The sequence below is a fragment of the Ranitomeya variabilis genome, chromosome 2, assembly GCF_051348905.1.
Source record: "Ranitomeya variabilis isolate aRanVar5 chromosome 2, aRanVar5.hap1, whole genome shotgun sequence".
Taxonomy (NCBI): Eukaryota; Metazoa; Chordata; class Amphibia; order Anura; family Dendrobatidae; genus Ranitomeya; species Ranitomeya variabilis.
The window spans coordinates 741,786,085-741,813,936 of NC_135233.1; the positions used below are offsets into that span (position 1 = coordinate 741,786,085).

Consider the following 27,852-nt stretch of genomic DNA (forward strand, 5'->3'; position numbering starts at 1 on the left):
GTCCGCTAACAACGCCGTAGCTCCTCTAATCATAGGGATAGACTCTAAGATTTTATTTCTGGGGACCCCATCTCTGAGCTGTTTCTCTAGGTTATTGACCCAGATCATTAGAGACCGTGACGTGCAAGCTGCCGCTATGGTAGGCCTTAAGCATCCTCCTGCTGACTCCCAGGCCCCTTTGAGAAAGGTATCTGCTCGCTTATCGAGAGGATCTTTCAGGGTTCCCATGTCCTCGAACAGTAAGGCAAACTTTTTTGAGGCTTTAGCCACCGCAAAAGTCTAGTTTGGGGACTTTATCCCATGAGACAGAAGCCTCATCTTCAAAGGGGTATTTCCTTTTAATAGAGGGGACCGATGCGTTTTTCCTTTCCGGTTTCTCCCATTCCTTTTTAATTAACTCTTGTATATTTTCATTAAGGGCATTAAGGTGGAATACTTTACGCTTTTTCTGGGATAGTCCCCCAAACAATGTCCTGGACAGTTTTGTCAGGACGGGGGTCCAGAACCCCCATTGTTGATCTTACCGCCTTAACAAGGCCATCAACCTCCTCTAGGGGGAAACAATGATGACCTCCACTCTCATTATCCGAAGAAGAGCATGAGGAGTCATGCGTATCTGAGCTCTTACTCTCAGAGTAGGAAGGGTCGGAATCCACCAGGGGAATAGGTTGTTTCCTAGCAATCTTCCTACTTTTAAGGGAATTAAACATAGTCTCGACTTCCGATTTAAATACTGATCGTAATTCGGAGGCGAAGTTTGGGGTCTCCTCACAGAGGACTCGTTCTATACAAGTCGAATAGCTTTTTATCCCACGTCTGTGACAAAGCTTTTCCACATAAGGGGCAGGTTCTATGCTTCATCTTCCCCGTTCTCTTTCTTGCCGGTTCTGGAGGAGGGGTCGCCTGAGAAGCATCCGTGGGTGGCAGCTGATTTACCACGCTGGAATTTTTACTGCGCTGGGTGGACCGGCTATCGGACCGAGAGCTTCGGTTGCCTGCAGAAATCCGTTTCTCCTGGAAGTCCGATTTCTGCCGACGGCGTTGCTGCTGCTGCTGCGGTGGCGGCGGTTGGAGCTGCTGATCGCGGTCCTCCATGGTATTACCGTGGAACAGCCTGCAGCAAGGAGCCTCCATGTATCTTCCCATATAAACGCCGTTTATCCCCTCCACCTGTGGCTGCTGGAAAGAGGAAGCGTCCCTTTTTTTTTTTTTTTTTTTCCTACTGCGCATGCCCACAGCCGGCGACCCGAAAATGGAGAGCTCCGGTTTCGGGGCAGCGCCATCTTGGTGCAGTCACTCACAGCGGCGCCCCTGAACCGGAAGTTCTATTACTACCTCCGGTGCGGCGCAATCTTGGAATTCGGCGTTCTCGCAGCATGATGAAGCCCCAGGCTCCCATCGGAGCGGCGGCTGCGCTTCCCCCCGCACACAGTTCCGGACCCATCGGTCGTAGCTGTGGCGGCTTCGGATACCGGACCAGCCGTGGCAGGGGCGTCCCTGCTGCCAGAAGTCAGACTGGCCGGCCCCGGGTCCTCGTCGGTCATCTTCAACAGGTACCGTCCAAAGAGGTTCCCCGTCAGGGACAGGAAACCAAACTGATGCAGGGGAGAGGTACCGCCCTTTTATTCTGTAGGTTTCCTGTCCCTGAAGGGCGGATCCCCTCTCTCTGGTAGTGCTGTCATGGGCGACTGAGAAAATTGCAGAATGCATTCTAAATGATAGGATGCATATGTATGCATTTTTTATGCGTTTTTATCGCGAAAAAAACGCGAAAAATCCTGAACGTGTGCACAAAGCCTAAATTTATTCAATACTTTTTCCCCTGTGACATTCCTCAATTTTACACAAGTTAAAAAAAATCAAACTATAGATTTCAACAAATTTGCCTGTGTGGATTGAATGGGTTGTTACTGACATCTGGTGAGAATTTCAAGTCAATAGCACATGTTCAATACCTATTTCACCCAATGTATTTATGTATGCATGTATGAGGGAGAGATAGATAGATAGATAGATAGATAGATAGATAGATATATATATCTTATTGAGGGTTCACGCTCTCTGGTAGCTGCTTGGATACACGTGGCACAGGTTTTATATCAAAACATGTAGCTTATTGTCCATCATAAACTTTACAGCTCCAAAACAAACAGCCTTCCTTCAGTATCTCAATGGATAACAAACAGTACTTTTCTTGAGGCAGAATGGAACATAGATGTAGCAGCCTCACCAGTCTTTGTATTCCCAGCAGCAGCTCACATGTGTATTAAATGTGTTCACTAAACAAACACCTGACTAACCAGCATCTCTGCCTTTCTCCAGTCCTAACACTCCACACTGCGGAGCTAACCCTGCTGCTGTTAATAGCCTATAAACCCACAGACTGGATCAGGAGTGACTTTTCCCAGCCAGGTTCTTTAGGTTACTCAAAAAACTCACCCAAAATCCAGTCATATTAAACCTGCTTAGTAACCTAGTGTTACTGGTTCAGCTTACATTACCGATACAAACATTTATGGTCGAAACATTACAATTTTTTATGTGGTGATAAATAAAAGATGTCTGTTGAAGCATATGTCCAATGCCTTGGATATCCCTTCTAGGAACCCAAACTATAGGCATTTTTATGTGGTGATAAATAAAAGATGTCTGTTGAAGCATATGTCCAATGCCTTGGATATCCCTTCTAGGAACCCAAACTATAGGCATTATGGGAAAATTTTTATCCCCATCGGAACAGAGTAGAAGTGAGCATGCCTGATAGCCGCTGCAGTCATTTTCTATGGAATTGCCAGAAAAAGCAGAGCACAGTCCCATGGAGAACTAATGTAGAGTCATTTAAGCATATGCACTGCCAATCAATTATAATGGAATCAAATGCCCTGTTGTGCTGATCATTGAGGGTCCCAGCATGTTCAGTTCTAACACAGATTTCTCTGCTCCTAGCAGGGCTTCCATGCAAGCCACTGAGATTTCCAGCCCTCTAGTTTCCAACACAGCCCGTTTTGAGCAAATTCATTTCAAAGGGTGAAATACGCACCGACTTCCAGTAAAGTCATACTGGAAATTAATTAAAAAAAAAAAAAAAAAAATCAGCAAGGCAGGTAATTTTACACTGTGAATATTTCTCACAGCAGACGCATTAGATTTATTGAAATCTAATGCACTATCCTGGTACTGTAAAATGTAATACATTTTTTTTTTTTTTAATCAGAAACACTGGATGGAAATTTTATTAAATTTACACCATGTGGTAACATACTGCAAATGGAAAATACTCATGTTATGCAGTGGCTGCGAAGTTTATTACAATTAATCCGGACTTCATCTGCCCATTGCAGAAAAAAATTCAGTGGAAACACATGCAGAGATACAGTGAGCGTAGCGTGGCTAATTCTATACACAGGAATGGCCAAAAGATGGAATAAAGTCAGTTGCTGACCTGTACAGTCCACCTGTAATAATTATAGGGGATAACTCAGGAGACTCTTTGCGTGGAACAAGACAACTACAGGACACAGTTTTATAAGTGCTAAACCTATATTATCACACGGTGATTCAAACAGGTGCAGAGAGAAACTCAAGTCCACAACACTTGGTGTCATTATTGAACGCAGCTTAGCAGTCTATAGGAAACTTCAGAGGAATCAAGCAGAAAGTCTATGAAGCACAGCACATATTCTTGAGGATACTTGACACAAATAAATCCTTGTCTTAGTCCAGACACAGATAGATATGCTTATTAGGCAGTTCAAATCATATCTTAGCTCAACCAGGGAGGCCTGGTTAATAGTCTCAGGTTTTTAAAGAGCAGCAAAGCTTACATGTCCAGCAAATGCAGATGGAAGTAAACACGAGCAGCAGATGAAGGAGGATTACTGGAACTGGTGTATGCAGCAGGAACTCAGAGCAGAGTAGCAGGATCACTACACAGGTTCACAGGAGCAGGTATATAGCCAGGGAGTAATCAGAGGTCAGGAGCTGGATGCAAGGCAGAATACTCTAGCACAGACTCAAGGCTGGGGTGGAGTTTTATAGCAGGAAGACACAGTGCACATGAGACCGAAGACGCCATCTTGGAAAAGGGCAGTAATGCACAAAAGGTAAAAAATGTTCAGAGTCCTGACATTACTCCCTCCTTAGAAGCGGCCTCAGGACGATCCTGGACCTGGTTTCTCAGGGAATCTCTGATGAAAACGAGAAATCTTCTGTTGGGCATTGATGTTTTCCACAGGTTCCCAAGAGTCTTCCTCAGGGGGATATCCCTGCCATCTTATCAGATATTGGTGCCGATTCCTGCGAATCCTGGAATCAATAATTTCCTCCACCACAAATTGTTCTTGCCCATCAATCACCACAGGCTGCGGAGGTGGAACAACACGTCCCTGGAAGGTATTAGGAGATACAGGCTTTAGTAAAGATACATGAAAAACTGGGTGTACCTTCATTGTCCTAAGCAGCTTCAGCCGGCAGGCCACAGAGCTCACAATACCGTTGATCTTGAAAGGGCCAATTAATTTCTGTCCAAGTTTTTGTGAAGGAACGTTTAACTTCAGATTCTTAGTTGCTAGCCACACGGAATCTCCTACCTTGAACATGGGTGCAGGTTTACGGAATCTATCAGCCGATCTCTTATAACGTTCTTGAGCTGTGGTCAGGGATTCCTTCAGAACCTCCAGATTTTGTCTCATTGCAGTCAGCCTTTCCTCCACTGCCGGAACCGGAGAATTAATTGGAGACCTAGGTAAAATACACGGATGATAACCCAGATTGGCAAAGAAAGGTGTAAATTTAGTGGAGGCGCTCTGAGAATTATTATATGAAAATTCGGCTAACGGCAACAACTCCAACCAATCATCCTGGAGATGGCTGACATAGCATCTTAGATATTGTTTCAGCGTCTGGTTGGTACGCTCAGTCTGACCATTTATCTGGGGATGGTAAGCAGAAGAGAGACAGACATTAATGTTGAGTGCAGAGCAAAACCCCTTCCAGAATCTTGAAGTGAACTGTACTCCACGGTCAGAGATGATCTCATCCGGAACCCCGTGCAACCGAAAGACATTCTGTATAACCAAGTTCACTGTATCTTTAGCTGAGGGGAGGCCGGTGCACGGAACAAAATGAGCAGCTTTAGTCAGGCGATCAACTACCACCATGATTGTATTCATGCCCCCCGATGTAGGCAGCTCCACAATAAAGTCCATTGATATAGACCCCCAAGGGCGGGACGGAACAGGTAATGGTTGTAGAAGACCCGTAGGTGCCACATGAGGAGTCTTGTAATGGGCACATTCCTCACAAGAGAGAACATAGTCCTTGGTATCCTTCAGGCAAGTTGGCCACCAGAAGAATCGGCTCAGGAACTCTTGTGTCTTCTTTCCCTTCCTGTGACCAGCCAACTTGGAGTCATGTACCAACTTGAGGATCTGCAGACGGACGACCTCCGGGACGTAGATACGTCGATCTCTGAACCACATGCCACCCTTAAAGACAAGATTAATATCCACACGTGGGTTGGCCAGAAATATATCACCTTCATAGGCTTCCCTGCACTCCTTCCACAAGTCCTGATCGTGGATAACTCCGATGAAATTGGCATCAGATAGAATGGTCTTGGACGGGGCTCCAGGTACGGAATCTGCAGCATGGATTCGGGATAAAGCATCAGCCTTCCCATTACGAGAACCTGGACGGTACGAGATAAAGTTAAATTGATTTAAAAATAAGTTCCAACGAGCCTGACGAGGAGAAAGACATCTAGCGGATCTAAGGAACTCTAGATTGCGATGGTCAGTTGGCACTATGATCTGTTGTGCAGCTCCTTGCAGATGATGCCTCCATTCTTTGAAAGCCCCAATAATAGCCAGCAATTCCTTGTCTCCCACGTCGTAATTCTTCTCTGCTGAGGTTAGTCTACGGGAAAAGAAAGCACAAGGATGTAGCAGACCCTTCTCTCCAGTTCTTTGGGAGAGAATAGCCCCCAAACCATTATCAGAAGCGTCCGCCTCCACTATGAAAGCAAGTGTTGGATCTGGGTGTATCAACAGCGGTGCTGATGTGAAACAGATCTTAAGCCGATCAAAAGCTTCTTGAGCCTGTGATGACCACTTAAAGGGCTTTTCCTTCTTTGTCAAGGAAGTAATGGGACTGACAATATCAGAAAAATTTCGAATGAAGCGTCTGTAGAAATTTGCAAAACCAATAAAACGTTGGACCTCCTTAACGTTCTTGGGTACCGGCCAGTCAAGGATAGCCTGAATCTTACCAGATTCCATGTTCAGCCCCTGGGGAGAGATGATATAACCTAAGAACTGTATCTCAGAACGATGGAACTCGCATTTCTCCGGCTTAATATACAGATGGTTCTCTTTCAGACATCTTAAAACAGTTTTGACATGTTCCTGTAGAGAGTCAGAAAAGATTAGTATATCGTCCAAATAGATCACTACAAACTGGTCCAACAAATCTCTGAAAATGTCATTAGCAAGGTGTTGAAATGTTGCAGGGGCGTTACAAAGACCGAAGGGCATCAGAAGAGATTCAAAGTGTCCATACCGGCATCTGATTGCTGTCTTCCACTCATCCCCTGGAAGAATACGCACCAAATTATAAGCCCCATGAAGATCCAGTTTAGAGAACACCTTAGCATGGCGGACTCTTTCCAGTAATTCGGGAATCAGAAGCAAAGGGTAACGGTTTCGTACGGTTACCTTATTGAGTTCTCAAAAGTCAACACAGGGTCTCAGGGTCCCATCCTTCTTTACAAAAAAGATAGGTGCCCCTGCTGGTGAGGAAGAAGGACGTATGAAGCCTTTGGCCAGATTTTCATCAATATACTCTTTTAAGGCTTGAAGCTCAGGTGCCGCCAAAGGGTATACGTTACCAAAAGGAATATCTGCCCCAGGAAGCAACTCAATGGGACAGTCATAAAGCCTGTGTGGAGGAAGCTGATCTGCATTCTTCTTGTCACAGATGTCAGAGAACTCTTTATAAGCTGGAGGTAAAGAAAATACCTGTACATGTAGTTCCGTAGCCGTGGACTCAGGGACAGCTTCTGTTAACGCTGAGTTGCTCCTTGTTGGGAAGATAATCTCCTTGGTCTCCCAGTTGATAATTGGGTTCTGAGAACGCAACCAAGGAATGCCTAAAAATCACAGGAAAATGAGGACAAGAAATTAGCAAGAAAGAAAGTTGCTCCTGATGATTAAAGGTCCAACAACATTTCAAGGGGTACGTTCTCCTGATCCACAGGCCCAGAGATTAAAGGTGACCCATCCACTGTTTCCATGGTAATTGGAGAGGCTCTTTGCTGAATTTTAATACCATGTTCCTTGGCAAATGCGATATCCATGAAATTGCCACCTGCACCAGAGTCAATCATAGCTGAACTGGAAATCCACTGTCCTGAACACAGGATCTTAATAGGGAGAGAACAGTGAGAGTTCTTTTCCTTCAGCTCCTTGGGGGGTGAAGTCATAGAAAGTGAATGGAATACAGCGTTTAAAGGCAGGCTACATTCAGAGATGTCAGATTCATCATCACAGTTGTCATACTCCCCTATTGCTGCTAGCACCTTGTTAGGACATTTAGGACAATTGATCAAGAAGTGGTCAGACTGGAAACAGTAGAAACATAGACTTTCACGAAGGCGATGCTCCCAGCGCTCATTGATCTCGTGCCTCTGAAAGGAATCAATTTGCATGGGCACCTCCTCCACCTCCTGAGAGGTTTTACCTGCAGGCTCTTTGGAAGGAAGGGAAAAGTTAGAAACACGGTTATATGCAGCAAATTTCTCCTGCCTACGCTCAGTAAGGTGAATGTCTATGCGCACACAATGCTGTATAAATGTCTCTAGCTCTTGTGGTGACTCAGAGCGAGCTAGTTCATCTTTTACAATACTTGACAGACCCCTTTTAAAAATAGGCAATTGTGCATAACTGTCCGAATTGGTATCTACCGCCAATCTCCTGAATTCAGTGGCATACTCAATAACAGAACCGTTTAGCCTGGAGTAAAGACAACAAAGCAGATTCAGCGGTTGCACGGCGATTAGGGTCAAACATCAATGCCATAGCGGCCAAGAAATCATCCAAGTCATTTAACCGTGGATCACGAGACTCAGGGTATGTGCACACGTCAGGATTTCTTGCAGAAATTTCCTGAAGAAAACTGGAAATTTTCTGCAAGAAATCCGCTTTTTTTTTTTGCGTTTTTTCCCCTTTTTTTCGCGTTTTTTAGCATTTTGCAAGTGAAATTAGCTTGCAGAATGCTAAAGTTTTCCAAGCGATCTGTAGCATCACTTGGAAAACTGACTGACCGGTTGGTCACACTTGTCAAACATAGTGTTTGACAAGTGTGACCAACTTTTTACTATAGATGCTGCCTATGCAGCATCAATAGTGAAAGATAGAATGTTTAAAAATAATAAAAAAATAAAAAAAATGGTTATACTCACCTGCAGACAGCCCATCTCCTCAGCGGCTTCCATTCCTATAGATGGTGTGTGTGTGCAGGACCTTCGATGACGTCGCGGTTACGTGAGCGGTCACATGAGCGGTCACGCGACCAATCACAAGACCGCGACGTCATCGCAGGTCCTTCACACACACCATCTATAGGAACGGAAGCGGCAGCATGCACCGCTGAGATGCGGGAAGACTCCGGGGCCATCGAAGGTGAGTATATCACTATTTTTTATTTTAATTCTTTTTTTTTTACCAATTATACGGTGCCCAGTCCGTGGAGGAGAGTCTCCTCTCCTCCACCCTGGGTACCAACCGCACATGATCTGCTTACTTCCCGCATGGTGTGGACAGCCCCATGCGGAAAGTAAGTAGATCAATGCATTCCTAGGTGTGCGGAATCCCCGCAATTTCGCAAATTTAATGAACATGTTGCTTTTTTTTCCGCGATGCGATTTTTTCGCGGAAAAAAATGCAACATTTGCACAAGAAATGCGGAATATTATTTACAGTGTATTCCGCATTTCTTGTGCAAATGTTGCTTTTTTTTCCGCGATGCGATTTTTTCGCGGAAAAAAATGCAACATTTGCACAAGAAATGCGGAATACACTGTAAATAATAGGAGGCATATGTAAGCTTTTTTTTGCGTTTTTTTCGTGTTTTTATCACGTTTTTATAGCGAAAAAACGCGAAAAATACTGAACGTGTGCACATGGCCTCAATCATCGGATTCGCCCAGGCGAGCGCTCGTGAGGTCAGTAGCATTATTACACACAATACTTTGGATCTATCAGTAGGAAATTGGTCAGCATGCACATCAAAATATAGCATACATTGATTAACAAAGCCACGAAATTTGTCGCGATCACCATTAAATCTGAATGGGAGCAACTTAGGTGGGCTAGCTGGTGGCGGTTTCCCAGAGGGTAAAGTCACTTGTGCAGCTATTTGCGTGCTTATGTCCTGAAAAGCCCGTCCATACTGGGACTCTATGCCAGCAAGTTTGTTTTCCTGGGCTGCCATGCGGTTGCTCAAGTCTTGCAAAGTTTGTCCAAACACTTGTTGATTGTGTTCAAAGCTTCCAAACTTCTTTTGCAGACCTTCCACATCTTTCTGCAGTGATCTAATTATGGAAAACACCTGCTCTAATCTGCTTTCTGCAGTCATTATTCCAGCAGTCTCCTTTTTTTTTTGGCTAGAGAATCCTGTAATAATTATAGGGGATAACTCAGGAGACTCTTTGCGTGGAACAAGACAACTACAGGACACAGTTTTAGAAGTGGTAAAGTCTAGATTATCACACGGTGATTCAAACAGGTGCAGAGAGAAACTCAAGTCCACAACACTTGGTGCAAATAATAAAAGCAGCTTAGCAGTCTATAGGAAACTTCAGAGGAATCAAGCAGAAAGTCTATGAAGCACAGTTATTCTTGAGGATACTTGACACGAATAAATCCTTGTCTTAGTCCAGACACAGATAGATATGCTTATTAGGCAGTTCAAATCATATCTTAGCTCAACCAGGGAGGCCTGGTTAATTCTCAGGTTATTGCAAAGCAGCAACAGCTTACATGTCCAGCAAATGCAGATGGAAGTAAACACGAGCAGCAGATGAAGGAGGATTACTGGAAACTTGTGTATGCAGCAGGAACTCAGAGCAGAGTAGCAGGATCACCACACAGGTTAACAGGAGCAGGTGTATAGCCAGGGAGTAATCAGAGGTCAGGAGCTGGATGCAAGGCAGAATACTCTAGCACAGACTCAAGGCTGGGGTGGAGTTTTATAGCAGGAAGACACAGTGCACATGAGACCAAAGACGCCATCTTGGAAAAGGGCAGTAATGCACAAAAGGTAAAAAATGTTCAGAGTCCTGACACCACCTCTCCACAACTGACTATGTGAATACTTTACGCTCCAGTCAGCCAGCCTGTAAACCACTATTTGGCTCTTAAAAGCACACCATCAACCATTTAGAATAATTTTCCCATGTTTACTGCACAAAATTAACAACAGCTTCTAAGTGGAGCCATGGGCGACATCCAGCCTTTTGGCTGTCTCTATCCACAGGCAAGACAGCTCTTCTTAAAGGGTTGTTCTTTTCCTCAGGAGTGCACTACACCCCAACCCAAGCTTCCTGCTGTGATGCTTGAGTCACTATTCAAGAACAGGCAGTGAGACAGGGTAGTCAGGAGGTCTGAGGTCAGGTACCAGAAGGCCTCCCAGTACAGAGAGAGGTAAGGCACAGGCGTGGTCAAATCTCAATACGGCACGTCAAGACCAGGTAAAACAACAAAGCTAAGTCTGGAGTCAGATACCTTAAGTCAGGAAGCATCAAAAGTAGAAAGTAATAATCACAACAAATCTGAGCTCATCAAGAAGTCAGACAGCGCAAGCACACACATAAAACTAAGCAAAGCTACAACTGACACTGCAGACAGCATCCTAGCTAAATATCTTGCAAATAATTAAAGACAGAAGGCACCAGGGGAAAAGCCCCAGGCTAGACCAGACTGAAAAGCAGCATGTCCCAAGATAAGATTGGATGACTGAACCGTCACTCACTGAACTGTCACTCACAAAACCGACAGTCCAGCACACTTCAGATCCCATAGGGCGGATGAGCTGTCACTTATGGCCTCCCTGCACCACAGTTAGATATGAAATCTGCTGAGGACAGTGTGCTCCTGAAGTTTGACAGTTATGGCCAATGGCATGGTCACATTGCAGGTCTGAACCAAGTACTCACTCTCTAGCATGAAGCTTTGCCTCTGCAACATGGGAGAGGTGCAAGAGGACTAAGGCTGGTTAGATCCAGCAATTTGGCCAGCTTCAGAGCAGCGTGAACAGGAACTAAAGCAGTCTGCAAGTAGGCCATGTTCCTCACCTAGGTAACTGGCTACTCAGATTGCAGGTTGGTTGGTAAACTAAACAAAATGCACACCATAGAATTAAAAATCCCTCCATTTTTGAGATAGAAGATTTTTAATAAGAAGAAAATAATGAAAACTACAAAATGCGTGTAAAACAAAGCAATTTTGCAATTTAAGAACTGGAGATTAAACCTTTATGACTTTACTTTCTCTCCTAACCACTGCAAATGTGTGTACATTCTCTTCCCACTCCCTTCTACTATCTCAGAGAAGGAGGAATAGAAGGGGGAGGAACATTCATTTCATGGTAGTCTTGCAGTCTACACAGGCTGATGATCACCTGATGAAGGAGAAAATGCTCCAATGCATTGCAGGAAAGCAATGTGAACATATCCTTACAAACACACTGCAGCAGCAACTTGGTAGAAATGTTTTAATGCAGACTACTTAGAAAAATAATTGCTCTTGCATTTAAGGCTACGTTCACATTAGCGCTCTGCGCCGCAGCGTCGGGCGCTGCAGCGTCGCCGCATGCGTCATGCGCCCCTATATTTAACATGGGGGCGCATGGACATGCGTTGCACTTGCGTTTTGTGACGCATGCGTCAATGTGGTGCATGCGTCAGGGCGCAGAGGACGCAGCAAGTTGCAGTTTTTTCTGCGCCCAAAACCATGCAAAAATGGACGCATGCGTCACAAAACGCTGTGTTGTGCATGCGTTTACATTTGCGTTGCGTCGCCGACGCTGCGGCGCACAACGCAAATGTGAACGTAGCCTAACAGTCAAATGCACAATGAAAAAAAACGTTCTGTGTTACACCAGTTGCACACAGCTTTGGCACCTGTTCTATCCGTTACTTTTGCAGATGGAGGGCAAACCAATGACAAATGAATGTGTCTCTTCACATGTTTTGCTTGAAGCTACAAATTGTTTACTTACTACACCAGAAAAACGGATGCAGCAAGGATTGTACAACACGGACCATAAATGGATCTAGCACACTCAAAAAAAATTGAACATGCACAAGCTTCATGTACAATAAAAAAAAAATAAAAAAATAAATTAATAAAATTAGAATTGGAGGGAGGGTGAGGTGAGGGATAACAATAAATAAAATGAAGTCTAACTTGAATATTGATGCCATAAAATAATTATATAAAAAGGATCTAATTTACGATTTAACGTCAGGTGGCAAATTTACGGAAAACCTTGGCAGAAAAGGGGTAAGAAAATAAAATAAAACTTTCTACTCTAACTTTACTCTTTAATGACTTAAGTTATCCTAAAAGGAGGTACATAAGAATGCTACATTATTATTTTTACTGATCACTTTTTTGTTTGGAAACCAAATATGATCTATATGTCCTCATTTGCCATGTTATTCCATGCACACCATTAACAATATAATGAATTCATTATATGAGAACCATAAGTAACATTGGTTTCCTAGAGAACCAATTAACTTTTCACTCTGTTTTAGTAAATATTTACAGCTTTGATACAATTTGGGATCATGTTTAACCCTATATATTGTGCCATCCCACTGGTTCACCTTAGGCTATGTTCACACGTTGCATTTTTGCTGAGTTGTTTTATGCAGGCAAAACCTGCTCTCTTGGCAGTAAAGAAGCTGCTTAAAAACAAACAGATTTTGCTGCATTTTTTGCTACATTTTTCATGATCATACAGTTCAGTGCCTATTGTTCCTGAGTATTCTAAACCAAAAAAACGCAGCAAAACCTGATACTTGAGTTTTTGCTCTTACTCATGGCTTTATATGGGTAAAAAAAAAAAAAAACACTGCAAAAACACTGAAAGAAGTGACATGTTGCAGCTTTCAAAAACACATCAGTTTTTTAAATCAGTAAAGGAAAAAAAATGTGTATGCATGAGATTTCTGAAATCTCAGTTTTTGCTGGGAATGTAAAATGCAGCTTTAAATTTCCATTTAAATCTCTGCAGCAAAAATGCATTGTGTGAACATAACCTTCGAAATATGCATAAATTGACAGCTGTGTTACAAAGGTTTACTTAAAATTTAGGCTTGAGGACAGTTAAAATATAAGATTTCTTGTAGTGTTTCAATAAAAAGTACACCTTCTGAAATCAAGAGGTGTATTCTGTGATCGTATTTAACTTGGCTAACAGAAGGGAATGTGATTTTATAATAAAATAAAGAATAACTAGCCTTTTCAATATCCCAACCTTTCAGCCCCCTCGTCTAGTAGCTGGTCAAGAACTGTACATTCACATGGCCATTGTAGTTACCATAATTACTGATCTCTAGAGTCATGTGTCATACACATCAGGAAAAATATTAATACCTTTGTACCGGTAGATATTGAAATTTGAGAGCCCTCAGTGGTTGATACCTTTTCAGATACTGGGTATCTTCAGTTGGCCGTTAAAAGGTAACAAATAGCAAGTTTTCAAAACTATCAAGTCTCTTCATCAGGCGCAGTAACTAGGTCTGCTGAAGAGACCCGAATAATCACGAAAGCTTGCTATTGTTACCATCTTTACAGCTGTCCGTTTAGGCTATGTGCACACGTTGTGGATTTTGATGCAGGTCCGCAGTGGTTTTGGACGCGCGGAATAGCATCAAATCCACAGTGCAGTGCACAAGCAATGTTAGTCAATTGACATTTGGTGTGCACATGCTGCGGGAAAAAAAACAAGTGGAAGCGCTGTGGGTTTTTTCCGCAGCATGTCATTTTTTTTGCGGATCTACAACACTTCTGCACCCATTGACTACCATTGTGTCAGGCCAATCCGCAGCAAAACCGCATTTATGACGCTGATTTTCATGTGTTTTTTTCATGCGGATTTGTGTTTGTTTTTGTAAGCCAAATAAAGATCTATGATTTAACAAAAAAAAAAAAAAGAATTGTGATGTCATTCTTGTCCAACCTTTTCATTTACATACTCCATTAACCCCTTCATGACCTTGGGATTTTTCGTTTTTCCGTGTTTGTTTTTCACTCCCCTCATTCCCAGAGCCATAACTTTTTTATTTTTCCGTCAATTTGGCCATGTGAGGGCTTATTTTTTGCGGGACGAGTTGTACTTTTGAACGACATCATTGGTTTAACCATGTCGTGTACTAGAAATCGGGAAAAAAATTCCAAGTGCGGTGAAATTGCAAAAAAAAGTGCAATCCCACACTTGTTTTTTGCTTGGCTTTTTTGCTAGGTTCACTAAATGCTAAAACTGACCTGCCATTATGTTTCTCCAGGTCAGTACGAGTTCATAGGCACCTAATATGTCTAGGTTTTTTTTTTATCTAAGTGGTGAAAACAAAATTCCAAACTTTGCTAAAAAAAAAAAAAAAAAAATATTGCACCATTTTCCGATACCAGTAGCGTCTCCATTTTTCATGATCTGGGGTTAGGTGAGGGCTTATGTTTTGCGTGCCGAGCTGGCGTTTTTAATGATAGCATTTTGGTGCAGATACGTTCTCTTGATCGCCCGTTATTGCATTTTAATGCAATGTTGCGGCGACCAAAAAAACGTAATTCTGGCGTTTCAAATTTTTTTCTCGCTACGCCGGTCCAACTAAACGCAAACCGGATGGATGCTGGTTCAGTATGCCTTCAATTTTGAATAAATCCCCAACAGTGTCACCAGCAAAGCCCCCTCACACCTCCTCCTCCATGCTTCACAGTGGGAACCAGGCATGTAGAGTCCCATCCGTTCTCCTTTTCTGCGTCACACAAAGACACGGTGGTTGGAACCAAAGATCTCAAATTTGGACTCATCAGACCAAAGCACAGATTTCCACTGGTCTAATGTCCATTCCTTGTGTTCTTTAGCCCAAACAAGTCTCTCCTGCTTGTTGCCTGTCCTTAGCAGTGGTTTCCTAGCAGCTATTTTACCATGAAGGCCTGCTGCACAAAGTCTCCTCTTAACAGATGGTGTAGAGATGTGTCTGCTGCTAGAACTCTGTGTGGCATTGACCTGGTCTCTAATCTGAGCTGCTGTTAACCTGCAATTTCTGAGGCTGGTGACTCGGATAAACTTATCCTCAGAAGCAGAGGTGACTCTTGATCTTCCTTTCCTGGGGCGGTCCTCATGTGAGCCAGTTTCTTTGTAGCGCTTGATTGTTTTTGCAACTGCACTTGGGGACACTTTCAAAGATTTCCCAATTTTTCGGACTGACTGACCTTCATTTCCTAAATTAATGATGGCCACTCATTTTTCTTAGCTACTTATTTCATGCCATAATACAAATTCTAACAGTCTATTCAGTAGGACTATCAGCTGTGTATCCACCAAACTTCTGCACAACACAACTGATGGTCCCAACACCATTTATAAGGCAAGAAATCCCACTTATTAAGCCTGACAGGACACACCTGTGAAGTGAAAACCATTCCCGGTGACTACCTCTTGAAGCTCATCAAGAGAATGCCAAGAGTGTGCAAAGCCGTCATCAAAGCAAAAGGTGGCTACTTTGAAGAACCTAGAATATAAGACATATTTTCAGTTTTTTTCACACTTCTTTGTTATGTATATAATTCCACATGTGTTAGTTCATAGTTTTGATGCCTTCAGTGTGAATGTACAATTTTCATAGTCATAAAAATACAGAAAAATCTTTAAATGAGAAGGTGTGTCCAAACTTTTGGTCGGACTGATACATACAAGCTGTTTCCAGCCAGCTAACGCTTGGCACGCTCATTGCTATCTAATTAACGCTGCTGGTGATTAAACTAAAGTAGATACCGTATATACTCGAGTATAAGCCGAGATTTTCAGCCCACTTTTTTGGGCTGAAAGTGACCGTCTCGGCTTATACTCGAGTCAGTGTCGGCGGGTGAGGGGGAGCGGCGTGGTGACATACTTACCTGCTCCTGGCGCGGTCCCTGCATGTCCCATGGTCTCCGGGGCAGCGCTTCCTGTGTTCAGCGGTCACGTGGTACCGCTCATTAAAGTAATTAATATGCACGCATATTCATTACTCTAATGAGCGGTATGTAACCGCTGAACACAGGAAGATGCCGCCGGCTCCCGGAGACAATCTGACAGTGAGACGCTGCCAGGGGACCGCACCGGGCGCAGGTGAGTATATCAAGGGAGGGGGAGCATTGCACGATAGTTACCTTCCTCGTTCCACCGCTGCGCGCTGCTCTGCCTTCCGTCCTCTGGCTATGACTGTACAGGTCAGAGGGCGCGATGACACGATTAGTGTGCGCACCGCCCTCTGCCTGAACAGTGAGTGCAGAAGATGGAAGACAGAGCAGCGCGCAGCGATGGAACGAGGAAGGTGACTATTGCAAGTGCCGGGGGCTGAGCGAAGAGAGGCGAGTATGTGATTTTGTTTATTTTAATCACAGCAACAGCAAATGGGGCAAATGTACGGAGCATCTTATGGAGCATATATGAGGAGCATCTTATGGGGCATATATGAGGAGCATCTTATGGGGCATATATGAGGAGCATCTCATGGGGCCCCTAATGTGTGGAGCATCTCATGGGGTCTCTAATGTGTGGAGCATCTCATGGGGCCCCTAATGTGTGGAGCATCTCATGGGGCCCCTAATGTGTGGAGCATCTCATGGGGCCCCTAATGTGTGGAGCATCTCATGGGGCCCCTAATGTGTGGAGCATCTCATGGGGCCACAATGTATGGAGCATCTCATGGGGCCATAATGTGTGGAGCATCTTATGGAGCCAACAACCTTTATGCAGCATTGTATGGGGCAAATGTGTCTATGGAGCATCTTATGGGGCCATTATTAACCTTTGTGCAGCATTATATGGGGTATCTATATATATATATATATATATAATTGTCTAAGGGTTTTTCCGTCTGTCTGTCTGTCCTGGAAAACCCGCGTCTCTGATTGGTCGAGGCCGCCAGGCCTCGACCAATCAGAGACGGGCACAGCATGGCGACGATGTCATAAAGGTTGCCTCGACCAATCAGCGACGGGCACAGTCTGTCGCGAATTCGCCTCGACCAATCAGCGACGGGCACAGTATCGACATAGATGTCATAATGGTTGCCATGGCGACGATGATGTCATAAAGGTTGCCTCGACCAATCAGCGACGGGCACAGTCTGCCGCGAATTCTGGAATCATCATTGTCCATATACTACGGGGACATGCATATTCTAGAATACCCGATGCGTTAGAATCGGGCCACAATCTAGTATTTCAATATGGAGCATCTTATGGGGCCCATCATGAACTCTATGGAGCATTATATGGGGCTCCTGATTCAATATGGATATTCAAAAACACTTAACCTACTGATGTCTCAATTAATTTTACTTTTATTGGTATCTATTTTTATTTTTGACGTTAACCGGTAGCTGCTGCATTTCCCACCCTAGGCTTATACTCGAGTCAACAAGTTTTCCCAGTTTTTTGTGGTAAAATTAGGGGGGGGTCGGCTTATACTCGAGTATATACGGTAATGACAACAATCCTGTGATGTGGGGGGACGGAGCCTCGTGTGGTGATGTGGGGGGACGGAGCCTCGTGTGGTAATGTGGTGGGGGGCAGGATTATGTGTGGTAATGTGGTGGGGGGGTGGGATTATGTGTGGTAATGTGGTGGGGGGGAAATTATGTGTGGCAATGTGGTGGGGGGCAGGATTGTGTGGTAATGTGGTGGGGGCGGGATTGTGTGTGGTGATGTGGTGGGGGGCAGAGCTACTGTGCAGGGGGCGGGATTAGCGAGTAATCACGATATATATATATATATATATATATATATATATATATATATATATATATATATATATATATATATATATATATATATACACACACACACTAGATTGTGGCCCGATTCTAACGCATCGGGTGTTCTAGAATATGCATGACCCCGTAGTATATGGACAATGATGATTCCAGAATTCGCGGCAGACTGTGCCCGTCGCTGATTGGTCGAGGCAACCTTTATGACATCATCGTCGCCATGGCAACCATTATGACATCTATGTCGATACTGTGCCCGTCGCTGATTGGTCGAGGCAACCTTTATGACATCATCGTCGCCATGCTGTGCCCGTCTGATTGGTCGAGGCCTGGCGGCCTCGACCAATCAGAGACGCGGGATTTCCAGGACAGACAGACGGAAAAACCCTTAGACAATAAATAAATATATATATATATATATATATATATATATATATATATATATATATATATATATATATATATATATATATATATATATATACACACACTATATAATTGTCTAAGGGTCACTTCCATCTGTCCGTCGCGGATATTCATTGGTCGCGGCCTCTGTCTATCATGGAAATCCAAAACGCCCACGACCAATCAGCGACGGACACAGTCGGACACAGCTCTTTCCTCCCCGCAGTCAGTGCCCGCTCCATACTCCCCTCCAGTCAGCCCTCACACAGGGTTAGTGCCAGCGTTACCGGAGCGCAATGTAACACACTCCGGTTACGCAGCTATTAACCCTGTGTGTGACCAACTTTTTACTATTGATGCTGCGTATGCAGCATCAATAGTAAAAAGATCTAATGTTACAAATAAGAATAATAAAAAAAAAAGGTTATTCTCACCCTCCGACGTCGCCTGCTGTCCTCGGCAGTGCTAGCGGCAGGTTCCGGTGCCAAGGATGCTATGCGACAAGGACCTTCCATGAAGTCACGGTCATGTGACCGTGATGTCATCATAGGTCCTGCGCTCCTACCAACCCTGGGACCGGAAGCTGCCGCGTGCACTGCACACAGGGCCAGGACTTCAAGGGGCCTTCGGAAGGTGAGTATGTGTTTATTTTTTATTTTAAGTCTTTTTTAACCACGCATATAGTGCCCACATTGCTATATACTACGTGGGCTGTGTTATATACTACATCTCTGTGCTATATACTAACGTGGCTATGTTATATACTGCGTGGCTGCTATATACTGCGTGGGCTGTGTTATATATTACGTGGCCAGTGTTATATACTGCGGGGGCTGTGCTATATACTGCGTGGGCTGTGCTATACACTATGTTCCAAATTATTATGCAAATGACATTTTTCTCTGATTTTCCTAAATGGTTGGTGCAAATGACAGTCAGTCTAATAAAAGTAATCACCCGTTAGAGTATACATCAAATTTTATTGAATAAACCTCCCAGTGATAACCGTATAATCTCCAAAATGAATAAAAACTCAAAATGCACTGTTCCAAATTATTAGGCACAGTAGAATTTCTAAACATTTGATATGTTTTAAAGAACTGAAAATGCTCATTTGTGGAATTTGCAGCATTAGGAGGTCACATTCACTGAACAAAAAGCTATTTAACTCCAAAACATCCTAACAGGCCAAGGTACATGTTACCATAGGAACCCTTCTTTGATATCACCTTCACAATTCCTGCATCCATTGAGTTTCTGCTTGTATTTCTTTGCATGAAGTCAAAATAGCCTCCCAGAGCTGCTGTTTGGATGTGAACTGCCTCCCACCCTCATAGATCTTTGGCTTGATGATCCTTAAAAGGTTCTCTATAGGGTTGAAGTCAGGGGAAGATGGTGGCCACACCATGAGTTTATCTCCTTTTATGCCCATAGCAGCCAATGACTCAGGGGTATTCTTTGCAGCATGAGATGGGGCATTGTCATGCATGAAGATGATTTTGCTCCTGAAGGCACGTTTCTGCTTTTTATACCATGGAGGAAAGTAGTAAGTCAGAAACTCTATATACTTTGCAGAGGTCATTTTTACACCTTCAGGTACATTAAAGGGCCCTACCAGCTGTTTATCCATGATTCCGGCCCAAAGCATGACTCCTCCACCTCCTTGCTGTTGTTGCAGCCTTGTTGGGACATGGTGGCCATACACCAACCATCCACTACTCCATCCATCTGGACCATCCATGGTTGCTCAACACTTATCAGTACACAAGAATGTTTGGAAATTAGTCTTCATGTATGTGTGGGCCCAATGCAACCATTTCTGCTTGTGAACACTGTTTAGGGGTGGCCGAATAGTAGGTTTATGCACCACAGCAAGCCTTTGAAGGAGCCTACACCTTGAGGTTCGAGGGACTCCAGAGGCACCAGCAGCTTCAAATATCTGTTTGCTGCTTTGTAATGGCTTTTTAGCAGCTGCTCTCTTAATCCGATGAACTTGCCTGGCAGAAATCTTCCTCATCATGCCTTTATCAGCACAAACACATCTGTGCTCAAATACAGCCACAAATCTCTTAACAGTTCGATGATCACGCTTACGTTTTCGGGAAATTTCTAATGTTTTCATCCCTTCACCAAGGCATTGCACTATTTGATGCTTTTCAGCAGCAGAGAGATCCTTTTACTTTCCCATGTTACTTGAAAACTGTGACCTGCTTAATAATGTGGAACATAGTACATAGTGTGGCCAGGGTGTGGGTCACATGGTTCCTGAGGGCCTGTGTATGGGCTGTGTATGCTCCTGTGTTGGAAGGTCCCAGGAGGGATGGACGTCCTGAAGTCCACAGTGTGATCATGGTCCTGGACAGTCTGGGTTAGGTGCTCCTGTGAGTGGAGTCTTCTTGGAGGACCTGAGAGACTGGGGACCTGGATGATCGGTGTTGGGGAAGCTACCGGCCTTCCGTGGCTCTGGACTGACTGATGTGTGCCGGCCAGGCAAGTTGGTGAACCCCGTAAGGCAGTTTCCCCAGGCGAGAGGACTGACAAGGAGTCGGCAGTTGGAGCAGGAGCTCCCATAAGGTACCTCCACAAGCTGTTGGTGCTTGTAACAGGAACTGTGTGGTAACCCACGGCAACTGAACGGAGTGAAGTTCAGCGTGTGTAGAGACCCAGAGTCACATGTGCTGTATGTGACTGAGGACATTGGTGAACTGTTCGGTGTACGGACACCCATGATAACTGGACGAGGTGAGAGATCCAGCATGTTCAGTGTCCGTGAGTCAAAGCTGTAAATGAAGTGTTTAAAGCTGCAAGTTAATGTCACCAGTTGGTGCCTGTTGTGTTTCATGAGATGTACATAAGGAACTGCTCATGGTATGGTTTATGAGGCATAATACACCATATGGACTGTTCTGTTTTTAAAACCCGTGCCCGTGTGCTGAATGTCGCGGCCAAGCGAGTGTCCCCCAACACACTCAGTAAGAATAGTCTTACATTTCTTACAGACACTTAAATTCAATTTGCATAATAATTTGGAACACAGTGTATATTACGTTGCCAGTGTTATATACTACGTCGCCTGTGCTATATAGTACGTGGGCTGTGTTATATAGTACGTGGCCTGTGTTATATAGTACGTGGCCTGTGTTATATAGTACGTGGCCTGTGTTATATAGTACGTGGCCTGTGTTATATAGTACGTGGCCTGTGTTATATAGTACGTGGGCTGTATTAACGCAGCAGGTATTCTACAATATGTATGTATGTATGTATGTATGTATGTATGTATGTATGTATGTATGTATGTATGTATGTATGTATGTATGTATGTATGTATGTATCTGCCACATAGTATACAGCACAGGCCACACAGTATTTGTCTGCTATATACTACGTGGCCTGTGCTATATACTATGTGGCTGCTATATACATACATTCTCTAGAATACCCGATGCGTTAGAATCGGGCCACCATCTAGTAATAAATATATATACACACTATAACTATATACACACTATAACTATATATATATATATATATATATATATATATATATATATATATATATATATATATATATATATATATATATATATACACATATATATACATATATATGTACAGACCACCTCTCACCTTGACTAAATAATGTTAACACCATCCTCCATACATAAAAAACCATGAATTGAAGCCTATCCCAAACAATCAGCTAGAAATTGCACGACTGCCCCAATACAATAACCATATCTTCTTTCACTACTGTTCATAGAGCAGTGATCTCACGTAGCATTAAATTATTTAAAACCAGATCATTGGAATATTATATTCCACCGTTCTCAAGTTAATCCACGAATGGTAACCTCAGCCAACCTCTTCAATATGCTGAAACATAGCATGTATGAGAAAAATACAAGGAATAAAAGAAAATACAAAACACAAAAAAGGAAGAATACTAAGAAAGTCACAGCAACTGGCAGGGAAGCACATAGATGAACACTTCTGTGTACATTGTGATACAAAACAGTTTTTTCCTCTATAAAGAACACATTAAAGCGTTTTGTTGATTTATGATAAAATATTAATAGCACAGGTGAAAATAAGAAACGCTGAAATATATCTCATTACAGAAATCTGCTTCTTTCTCCTCCTGGACGGATTTCATTGTGAAAACTGGTAATTCATTGGTGTCTTCAGATTTCCCCATTACTGAGATAGGAGATGGCAGCTGGTGCACAAAGTGCTATGGAGAACTGTAACTACCGTATATACTCGAGTATAAGCCGAGATTTTCAGCCCAAATTTTTGGGCTGAAAGTGCCCCTCTCGGCTTATACTCGAGTCACGGTCGGCGGTGGGGTCGGCGGGTGAGGGGGAGAGAGCGTGTCGCATACTCACCTAGTCCCGGCGCTCCTGGCGCTCCCCCTGCCTGTCACACTGTCTTCGGGTGCCGCAGCTCTTCCCCTGTTGAGCGGTCACGTGGGACCGCTCATTAGAGAAATGAATATGGACTCCATTCCCATAGGGGTGGAGCCGCAAATTCATTTCTCTAATCAGCGGTAACGGTGACCGCTGACAGAGGAAGAGCTGCGGCACCCGGAGACAGTGTGACAGGCAGGGGGAGCGCCGGGACTAGGTGAGTATTTTATATTCACCTGTCCACGTTCTACCCGCCGGGCGCCTCTCAGTCTTCCCGTCCTCTGGCTCTGACTGTGCAGGTCAGAGGGCGCGATGACGCATATAGTGTGCGCGCCGCCCTCTGCCTGATCAGTCAGTGTGGAGAGACGCCGGGACGGGACGCTGAGGAGCTGCAAGCAAGAGAGGGGAGTATGTGTTTTTTTTTTTTATTGCAGCAGCAGCGTTATATATGGCACAGATTTATGTGGAGTATCTATGGGGCAACGGTGCAGAGCACTATATATGGCACAGATTTATATGGCACATCTATGGGGCAACAATGAACAGTGCAGAGCATACATGGCACTGCTTTATATGGAGCATCTATGGGGCCATAATGAACAGTGCAGAGCATATATGGCACAGCTTTATAAGGAGCATCTATGGGACAATAATGAACAGTGCAGAGCATATAAGGCACAGCTTAATAAGGAGCATCTATGGGGCAATAATGAACAGTGCAGAGCATATATGGCACTGCTTTATATGGAGCATCTATGGGGCCATAATGAACAGTGCAGAGCATATATGGCACAGCTTTATAAGGAGCATCTATGGGGCCATAATGAACAGTGCAGAGCATATAAGGCACAGCTTAATAAGGAGCATCTATGGGGCAATAATGAACAGTGCAGAGCATATATGGCACTGCTTTATATGGAGCATCTATGGGGCCATAATAAACGGTGCAGAGCATTATATATGGCACAGCTTTATAAGGAGCATCTATGGGGCAATAATGAACGGTGCAGAGCATATATGGCACTGCTTTATATGGAGCATCTATGGGGCCATAATAAACGGTGCAGAGCATTGTATATGGGGCATCTATGGGGCCATAATGAATGGTGCAGAGCAATGGCACAGCTTTATAAGGAGCATCTATGGGGCCATAATGAACGGTGCAGAGCATTCTATATGGCACAGCTATATATGGAGCATCTATGGGACAATAATCAATGGTATGGAGCATTATATATGGCACAGCTTTATATGGAACCTCCTTTGGGGCAATAATGAATGGTATGGAGCATCTATTTTTATTTTTGAAATTCACCGGTAGCTGCTGTATTTTCCACCCTAGGCTTATACTCGAGTCAATAAGTTTTCCCAGTTTTTTGTGGCAAAATTAGGGGGGTCGGCTTATACTCGGGTCGGCTTATACTCGAGTATATACGGTACCTTGTCAGGAGAACTTGCAGCAGATTGTGTGTCTGCCTCCAGCTCCTCCTTCATAGGAAATGACAGTCGGTGATTTTAAAATTCTCCATCAGTCAAGTCAACATCAGGTTTTCACCAAGAAAAGATTTTACCCATGATTTAAGAGTGAAAGATCAGTCCAGGATAAGAAGCAGATCTCTCTGATAAGCCGTTACAAAAGTTGCTTATTTCCATGTGTACTATTTATGAAATAAAAAGATTAAATTCAGTTACTGTAAACTTTTTTTACCATATAAGACTATACAAAATTGTTTTTTATATATAAATTGCAGTTTATATTTACTTACCTACAATATTGCACTGCACGGCAGAACATAAAAAAATATAAAGTCCAATGTTGTGGCTTTAAAACAGGGTTGGGGAACCTCAGGCCCCAGGGCCATTTACGACCCTTGTTGACCTTTTATCAGGCCCCCGAGCAGATTCTCAGGGACCACATTCTTGGGCAGGGTACTGTATTTTGATTACAACCAGCTCATTAATTTCTTCTTGATCTGTTAGCACACACATGCAGTATTCTCCACTGAACACTTAAGGTCATGCAATGAAAGATTACGTCCTGACACCAGTGCCAGAATCAGGATGCACTTTATGGGCGGAGTTTGTACTGCCCCCCAAAGGATGGTATACATATCCCAATAACCCTTGGCAGAAAAAAAAAGATTCCACACCCCTGCTCTAAAGCAAAAGATGATAACCTACCCAGAGTACAAGATGACATTTTCCACATTGCTATATTTTGGTCTCCAAACATTCTGCGTTTGATTTCCTATTGCCTCTCCACTTTCCTTACATAAGAAACAGGTATAGCATGGTTTGTCCTGATGGGATACCATCCCGTTTTTTTTGGAACAAACAACATAGCTCTAGAGACATTGGCCAATCCAGATGTCCCTTTGATTTTTCATAATAATAATAATAATAATAATAATAATATTTATTTTTATATGGCGCCAACATATTCCGCAGTGCTTTACAGTTTGCACACATTGCACTTTACACCCAAAAATTCTCACTTTGCGGCCGTATTTTCGGTCCGAGTGCTCTCCATGAACGAAAACAGATAGCACTCGGACCAATGTTATTCAACGAGGGAGGGGTGGAGATTAATAATTTATATCACTAACCAAATATTCGTGTGAGCTTCTTTTTATTCCAAGATCTATTCATTTAAAAGGTACTTTGAGCAAAAAAAAGCTTTAATGAATGTATGTTGAGCTTCAGATAGTATAATCTTAGGGTACCGTTACACTAAACGATTTACCAACGATCACGACCAGTGATACGACCTGGCCGTGATCGTTGGTAAGTCGTGTGGTCGCTGGAGAGCTGTCACACAGTCAGCTCTCCAGCGACCAACTATGCCGAAGTCCCCGGGTAACCAGGGTAAACATCGGGTTACTAAGCGCAGGGCCGCGCTTAGTAACCCGATGTTTACCCTGGTTACCATTGTATATGTAAAAAAACAAAAACACTACATACTCACATTCCGGTGACTGTCGCGTCCCTCGCCGTCAGCTTCCGGCACTGACTGTCAGTGCCGGCCGTAAACCACAGCACAGCGGTGACGTCACTGCTGTGCTCTGCTTTTACTTTACGGCCGGCGCTCACAGTCAGTGCGGGAAGCAGACGGCGAGGGACGTGACGGACATCAGAAGGAGAGTATGTAGGGTTTTTGTTTTTTTACATTTACAATGGTCACCAGTGTAAACATCGGGTTACTAAGTGCGGCCCTGCGCTTAGTAACCCGATATTTACCCTGGTTACAAGCGAACACATCGCTGGATTGGTGTCACACACACCGATCCAGCGATGACAGCGGGTGATCCAGCGACGAAATAAAGTTTCAAACGATCTGCTACGACGTACGATTCTCAGCGGGGTCCCTGATCGCAGTAGCGTGTCAGACACAGTGAGATCGTATGTATATCGCTGGAACGTCACGGATCGTGCCGTCGTAGCGACCAAAGTGCCACTGTGAGACGGTACCCTTACACCTGTGAGTTCCTGGGAAAATCTTTGTAAAACTCAACTAATCCCAGAGTAATTATAAATGTGTACTATAGTTGTGCCTTAAAGGGTTACAATATTAATTAGCTCTAACATTTTTATTTTGGAGGTCAAAATCAGCATAATATTTACTGACTCCATAATCCAAGTTTTCCAACCTTTAAAGAGTAATCCGCATCAATTAAATTTTATTTAAGAAAACAATAGTACACATGAAAATCATAAACTTCTCCAAGATTTCTCCCGAATATCCCCCATCCTCTGGAATTCCATGCCTCAACACGTCCGATTATCCACCACCCTCGGATCCTTCAGACGGAACCTGAAAACCCATCTCTTCAGGAAAGCCTACAGCCTACAATAACCGAGCCGCCGCCTCACCACCGCCAGAGCCGCCGCCGCCTCCTCACCCCTACCTTCTGTCTCTTCCCCACTATCCCATAGAATGTAAGTCCGCAAGGACAGGGTTCTCTCCCCTCTGTACCAGTGTGTCACTGTAAACCTGTTTACTGTAAATGATATCTATAACTCTGTATGTAACCCCTTTCTCATGTACAGCACCATGGAATTAATGGTGCTATATAAATAAATAATAATAATAAACTTGGTAATATATTTCTTATCACAAAAACGTGCCTCTCTCAATTCATTGGCAAAATTCTCAAATCGGGGTAAAATGCGTTTTCAGTGAAGACAGCCTTTCCCATTACTGACATAGAAGTTAATTCTTAGCACCTGCGTCTCCTATTGTCGATACAAGGGGGAGAAGGGAGGAGATCTGCCTCTAGCCTCCCCTCCACGTCACATCCTCACCTATACATCAAGTCTCATCAGGAGCAAAGTTCATCTTCATAAACTCTTAAGAGGGCTGTGCAAAACACTGTGCTCCATGTCCAATAGACATTGAACTATACAGTTCAACACACACGACTACCAAGCAGGAGAACTTCTAGTGGCATGTAAAAGTACAGGTCCTTCTCAAAAAATTAGCATATAGTGTTAAATTTCATTATTTACCATAATGTAATGATTACAATTAAACTTTCATATATTATAGATTCATTATCCACCAACTGAAATTTGTCAGGTCTTTTATTGTTTTAATACTGATGATTTTGGCCTACAACTCCTGATAACCCAAAAAACCTGTCTCAATAAATTAGCATATTTCAACCATCCAATCAAATAAAAGTGTTTTTTAATAACAAACAAAAAAAACATCAAATAATAATGTTCAGTTATGCACTCAATACTTGGTCGGGAATCCTTTGGCAGAAATGACTGCTTCAATGCGGCGTGGCATGGAGGCAATCAGCCTGTGACACTGCTGAGATGTTATGGAGGCCCAGGATGCTTCAATAGCGGCCTTAAGCTCATCCAGAGTGTTGGGTCTTGCGTCTCTCAACTTTCTCTTCACAATATCCCACAGATTCTCTATGGGGTTCAGGTCAGGAGAGTTGGCAGGCCAATTGAGCACAGTAATACCATGGTCAGTAAACCATT

General features: G+C 43.6%; 1 protein-coding gene across 2 annotated transcripts in view; it reads right to left on the reverse strand.

The window, feature by feature from the left end:
• LIN28B (lin-28 RNA binding posttranscriptional regulator B) overlaps positions 1–27,852 on the reverse strand; it is a 133,024-nt gene that overhangs the window by 57,042 nt on the left and 48,130 nt on the right. The window lies entirely within an intron of this gene.